General features: G+C 42.9%; 1 pseudogene; it reads right to left on the reverse strand.

Annotated features, from left to right (window-relative positions):
- Nucleotides 1–277: 277 nt before the first annotated feature.
- On the reverse strand, nucleotides 278–1,705 carry LOC110296411 (transforming protein RhoA pseudogene; annotated as a pseudogene).
- Between the last annotated feature and the right edge of the window lie 5,532 nt (nucleotides 1,706–7,237).

Raw genomic sequence — 7,237 nt, forward strand, 5'->3', positions numbered from 1 at the left:
CCCACCCCATGCCGTCCATAAGAACAGGTGGCTCTCTGGGAGGCAATGTCAATAATGTGTAGAGAACAGAGGCTCTGTGACTTAGACCCAGACCCTGCAGACCAGGTTAGAGGGGCTGTAGCACCTTCAAGGATTCATTGCCTTAGGTGTGCAACCAGATCCCTCTTCACTCAGCCCAGTTCAAGAAATGGGTACCAGAGTGTGAAAAGGCTACAATATGTGGTTGCATTTTATCAGAAAGGGGGAAAAAATGAAACTGTAAAAGTTAATTTTCCATATGACTTTATTTCCAAATTCTTTCTTTCAACCAGTATGCTTGCTGCGGGAATGATGAATATCAGTATCAGAGAATACAAATATACCAAAAATGCTACATCTAGTCTGGGGTAGATCTTCTTCATTCTGGTAACATACACTAAGTGGCACTACTTACACAGTAACTATAAGGTAACTCACATGAAACCACAGAGCTGTTACTCTACCACAGCTGCCTGGAGAGAGATTTCCAAGAGAATAAAGATGGCGGTGAAAGTTGTTAGGGAGTAAACTCTTAAGTGATGACTCAACAGCATTCTTCCCAGCTCACAGATGGTAGGTCGGGCAGGTCAGAAATAGTTACATTCTAAACGACAAAGTTACCGTTTCTCTTTCTAGAGATAATAAATTCTTCAATTAGTGCCTGATCTTTCAGGTGGAGTGCCGCGGAATGGGCTGTTACAGAAGAGTCAGGACCCAGGCAGGTCAGACCAATAGGATGTCATTAGTAATCATGGTAGCTTTCTAAACATTGTTAGCAAGATGACTTCTGATTTGTAATCTCGGACATACAAATAAACAAAAAGGCTAGCAATTATACCATAACATTTGTAAATAGCACTCGAAAATTAACTGTACCGGGACTGTGTTTGCACAAATACTTCAAAAGACAAAGCAACCAGTCTTTTTCTTCACACGATTCGTTTGCAGAGCAGCCCTTGTGGCCTTTTCAAAGACCCTCCTCACTCCATCTTTGGTCTTCGCTGAACACTCCACATACTCGAAAGCGCCAATGCTGTGCGCCAAACCTTGGCCTTGTTCAAGTTTCACCGGCTCTTGCTTCCTCTTGGCTAACTCTTGTATTGTGTAGAAGTCATTCCGAAGATCCTTCTTACTCCCAACCAGGATGATGGGCACATTGGGACAGAAATGCTTGACTTCTGGAATCCATTTATGTGGGATGTTCCCGAAGCTATCAGGGTTGCCAATGGAGAAACATAATAAGAGAACATCAGTGTCAGGATAGGAGAGTGGCCTCAGGCGATCATAATCTTCTTGACCAGCTGTGTCCCACAGGGCCAACTCCACCTGTTTTCCATCCACTTCGATATCAGCCACGTAGTTCTCAAATACTGTGGGCACGTAAACCTCAGGAAACTGGTCTTTGCTGAAGACGATGAGCAAGCATGTTTTTCCACAAGCTCCATCTCCCACGATCACCAGTTTCTTCCGGATGGCAGCCATTGCCTAGGATGTTTTTGCTACTGCACAAAGCGCCTGGGACTTCTCAGACCACAGGCTCTCAGACTACACCCAGGTAGACCAATAAATGTAGAGGATACCTATCCTGAGCCACCACCTCTGAGGCCCAGCTCAGCAGGAGGTGGCAGACTCAAGAGAGAACCAACTGAAGACCGTGTTGGAAGGCGGGTGGTGGAGGGAGGCAGGATACGCATGCGCCTGAATGCCCAGCTTGGCTCGAGCCTGCCAGCCACACATATCCTCACACTCACAGTTCAACAAGGTTGCGCGTGAGAGGTCTTTTTGCCCTGAAAGCAAGGTACTTAAGCAATCATCTCACCTACGTAGGTGTGATAAAAATTCTCAAAACACATCCTTTCTATTGCTGGTTTCTTCAAGATATTCTGTTCATACAAGGTGCTAAATTTAGTCAAAGATCTTTTGCGATTGTTGTGTGGTTTCTCTTAAATCTATTTAAATGCTTTGCCACATTTATTGAACCGTTCTTGTATCCTTGGCTTGAAATTCACTTGACTCACAGTTCGTGATAATTCTTTTTAATATGCCTTTGACTTCAGTTTGCAAGCATTTCATTGGGGGGAGGGGTGGGTCCATTTGTGTCCACCAAGGAACTTGATGGATGGGTTTCTTCCTTACGTCTTTAATCTGGTTTTGGTATCAGTGTACTGCTTCAGTTCATAGAATGAGTTCAGCAGTGCTCCTTTCCTTTCTATTCCAAAGAGCAGCTCGGGAGGTGTGGTGGAGTTAACTCTTTGAATGGTGTGGAGGAAGTCAGCAGGGAATCCCCCAAAACCTGGGCTTTTCTTCATTGGAAGGTTCTTCATCTCTGCTTCAATCATGTCCCTCTTGGGCTTTATGTGATGTGCTTGCTCACACCTTAATTTTGGCAGATCTGCTGTGCGCAGAAACATCCGTTGAGTTTAGATTTTCCGTCTAAAAATGTAAGCTGAGTGATCCCCACTGACTCTGAACTTAATAGGAATCCACTGTAACATACGCATTTCACCTCTAGCTTTATTAGTTTCACATTCTTTTTTCTAATTCTGTTGATGCTTTGTCAATCATGGTTATCTTTTCAAAGAACCATTTCCTACTCTCATTCATTCTTTACGTTGCTTTTTTAGTCACTATTTTATCACTCTTTGCCTCAGTGTTCATTGTTTCTTTTCAGTTTTTGGCTTTAGGTTCGGTATCTTTTCTTTTTGAGATCTTTATGATGTTTTGGTGTAAGTATTCAGCTCTAAACTTCTCTCTTAAAACTGTGCTCCTGTATCCTGCTAAGTTTAGATTTCATTACAGTGACTTCTAAATTATTTCTCTAAAATTGATGTTACTAGTAGCGAAGTAATTAAAAAGTACAAAGGGAATGGGAAGGTGGAGAGAAGAGGCAGAGGAACTTCCTGTGATGGCATGTAAAAAAACAAGAATTCCGAGAACACACTAAGCCAAACAAAAGAAATAGAAACAACAACAACAAAATAACAAGCAAGTGGTACAACAATGCTTTTAAAAAAATTGTTTGTTTGTTTGTTTGTTTGTGGAAGTTGTGAAGGAGCCATTTTCTTTCCAAATTTCGGATAAGTGAGACCAGGCCAGAGAGGGCTATGTGCAGCTAGGCCTTTCCCTCTCCAGGTCTGGTAGAATTTCATGTATATGAAGCCTGGAAATTCAGGAAGTGTCATATTCCATCTCACACTGCCACAGACATCAGAATGTCCCCTTATAGGATAGATGGTCTACCTGTGTAGATCTGTGGGAGATCATTCCAGGCCTTTAATAGAATGCAGAGCAATCAGACCAAAGCAGCCTGCCCTTGAAGGGCAAAGCCCAGGACAATCTTGTGATCCTGTTTTCCTGCTGACAATGTTCTCTGGGCTAGCACACCAGCCAGTCTCTTTTCTCTCCTCTCACTAGCATTTTGGCTGCAGACCCTCAAGCCTTGGGTGCCTGGCTTTGCTCTGCAGCATTGGTTCCACTTCACACCCAAGTAGCACTGTGTCCATGAATCTGTGAGTTACACTGGGTCTGCATTTGTCCTTTCTTACTCATTTGTTTGGCTAGTGGAGAGGGCAGGGCATGAGGCTTGAATTCACCAGTGTTCATATGTCAAAGCACTCATTGTTTCTTCTTGGCTCCCACAAACATAACAGCTCAGTCAATTCTGCCTCTTACCTCCGACTCAGTTTTCTACCTGCTAAGAATTAACTATGTTTCCTTAATTTATTCTTCCTTTAATGAATCGGTATCTTCCTATCTGTTAAAAATAGTGCTGTCTTGAAAGGGTTGTAGATATTTCTTGAAGATCTGGTTTCCAATTCTTTTATATTGTTATTTTTTGAATTTTTTTCTTTGACACTCATGTGGAATGTAGTTTCTGCTGTCAGAACAGTTTCTGTTCTCTTAAGAGGGGGATCTAGATGACTAGAACATGAAGTCTCGGCTATGAAAAATAGTGACAGTATTGTAGAACAGATCTTTATTTCCTCTAATTCATCACTTTTTCTGCACTCCATCCTACTAGTGCAAGAATATCATCACAGATGCCTGCGTCTTTAACTTGGAATGCCACATCTCCAAAACTGTAAGAAACAAATTACTGTTCACTGAAAATTATTTACTGTCAGGCATTTTTCTACAGAACAAAATAGAATCAGATAGCTCTATACCATGAGGTGAGGTCATAGGCCATGTAGTAATTTTATTTTGCATGGTTTTAGGAGTATACATGAAGTTGTTCAGGGTGGTTATATTACTTTTTCTACTGACAAACTGCTATATCACAGAATGAAAAAAAGTCCCTCCAACAACAGCAAACTCTCTATATAGCATTCAGAGATGGGTATGGACTGGGGAGACCTCTTCCCTGGTAACCATTAATTATAAGATCAGATCCTCATAAGCCCTTTCCCTACTCCACTGGTGGAAAGCGAATAGTTCAATCCTATGCACTTCTCCTTTGGGTAATATCTTAGTTGAAGTTTCTATTGTGATGAAATACCATTACTAAAGCAACTTTGGGAGGAAATTATTTGTTTCCCTTACATTTTCATATCACTATAAGAAGTCAGGCCAGGCTCTTCCGGCCGGACCAGCACCGGGGTAGCTAGAGCGCAGGGTCGGCTGACACCCACCAGCTACCCACAACCCCCGCCACAGGATTTTGAGACTGCTGGTGAGTGGAACACAGATTCTGCTCCAGTCCAATCACGCGGGACCTGAGACTGCTTTGGTTGGGGAGGCAGAAATCCCGCCTGAGTAGGGCCACAAGCCTCTTCCGGTCAGAAAAGCACCAGGGTAGCTAGGGCGCAGGGTCGGCTGACACTCGCCAGCTACCCACAACACCCGCCACAGGATCTTAAGACTTCTGGTGAGTGGAACACAGCTTCTGCTCCAATCCAATTGCTCTCGGGACCTGAGAATGCATTAGTTAGGGAAGAAGAAAACCGGCCTGAGTAGGGCCACAGGCCTCTTCCGGCCGGACCAGCACCAGGGTAGCTAGAGCACAGGGTCGGCTGACACCCGCCAGCTACCCACGACCCCCACCACAGGATTTTGAGACTGCTGGTGAGTGGAACACAGCTTCTGCTCCAGTCCAATCACACGGGACCTGAGACTGCTTTGGTTTGGGAGGCAGAAATCCGGCCTGAGTAGGGCCACAAGCCTCTTCCGGTCAGAAAAGCACCGGGGTAGCTAGGGCGCAGGGTCGGCTGACACTCGCCAGCTACCCACAACACCCGCCACAGGATCTTAAGACTTCTGGTGAGTGGAACACAGCTTCTGCTCCAATCCAATTGCGCGCGGGACCTGAGACTGCATTAGTTAGGGAAGCAGAAAACCAGCCTGAGTAGGACCACAGGCCTCTTCCGGCTGGAACAGCACCAGGGTACCTCCAGCTACCCACAACCCCCGCCACAGGATTTTGAGACTGCTGGTGAGTGGAACACAGCTTCTGCTCCAATCTTTAAACAGTGACAACGACAACAACTAACCCCAGAAATTACCAGATGGCGAAAGGTAAACGTAATAATCTTACTAACAGAAACCAAGACCACTCACCATCATCAGAACCCAGCACTCCCACTTCGCCCAGTCCAGGGCACCCCAACACACCGGAAAACCTAGACATGGATCTAAAAGCATTTCTCATGATGATGGTAGAGGACTTTAATAACACACTTAAAGAAATACAAAAGAACACTGGTAAACAGGTAGAAGACAGTAAAGAGGAAGCACAAAAATCCCTTAAAGAGTTGCAGGAGAACACTGCTAAAGAGTTACAAATCCTTAAAGAAAAACAGGATAACATAATCAAACAGGTAGAAGTCCTTAATGAAAAACAGGAAAACACATCCAAACAGATGATGGAAATGAACAAAACCATACTAGACCTAAAAAGGGAAGTAGACACAATAAAGAAAACCCAAAATGAGGCAACACTGGAGATGGAAACCTTAGGAAAGAAATCTGGAACCATAGATACCAGCATCAGCAACAGAATACAAGAGATGGAAGAGAGAATCTCAGGTGCAGAAGATTCCATAGAGAACATCGGCACAAAAATCAAGGAAAATGTAAAATGCAAAAAGATCCTAACTCAAAACATCCAAGAAATACAGGACACAATGAGAAGACCAAACCTACGGATAATAGGAGTGGATGAGAATGAAGATTTTCAACTCAAAGGACCAGCAAACATCTTCAACAAAATTATAGAAGAAAACTTCCCAAATCTAAAGAAAGAGATGCCCATGAACATACAAGAAGCCTACAGAAAACCAAATAGACTGGACCAGAAAAGAAATACCTCCCGACACATAATAATCAGAACAACAAATGCTCTAAATAAAGATAGAATACTAAAAGCAGTAAGAGAAAAAGGCCAAGTAACATATAAAGGCAAGCCTATCAGAATTACACCAGATTTTTCACCAGAGACTATGAAAGCCAGAAGATCCTGGACGGATGTTATACAGACACTAAAAGAACACAAATTCCAGCCCAGGCTACTATACCCAGCCAAACTCTCAATTAACATAGATGGAGAAACCAAAGTATTCCACGACAAAACCAAATTCACACATTATCTCTCCATGAATCCAGCCTTCAAAGGATAATAACAGAAAAAAAAATACAAGGACAGGAACCACGCCCTAGAAACAACAAGAAGGTAATCCCTCAACAAACCTAAAAGAAGACAGCCACAAGAACAGAATGCCAACTTTAACAACAAAAATAACAGGAAACAACAATTACTTTTCCTTAATATCTCTTAATATCAATGGACTCAACTCCCTGATAAAAAGACATAGACTAACAAACTGGCTACACAAACAAGACCCAACATTTTGCTGATTACAGGAAACTCATCTCAGAGAAAAAGATAGACACTACCTCAGAATGAAAGGCTGGAAAACAATTTTCCAAGCAAATGGTATGAAGAAACAAGCTGGAGTAGCCATTCTAATATCTGATAAGATTGACTTCCAACCCAAAGTCATCAAAAAAGACAGGGAGGTGCACTTCATACTCATCAAAGGTAAAATCCTCCAAGAGGAACTATCAATCCTGAATATCTATGCTCCAAATACAAAGGCAGCCACATTCATTAAAGAAACTTTAGTAAATCTCAAAGCACACATTGCACCTCATACAATAATAGTGGGAGACTTCAACACACCACTTTCACCAAAGGACAGATCATGGAAACAGAAACTAAACA

This window comes from Mus caroli, unplaced genomic scaffold (assembly GCF_978045245.1).
Source record: "Mus caroli unplaced genomic scaffold, Mus_caroli_1 scaffold_7, whole genome shotgun sequence".
NCBI classification, from domain to species: domain Eukaryota; kingdom Metazoa; phylum Chordata; class Mammalia; order Rodentia; family Muridae; genus Mus; species Mus caroli.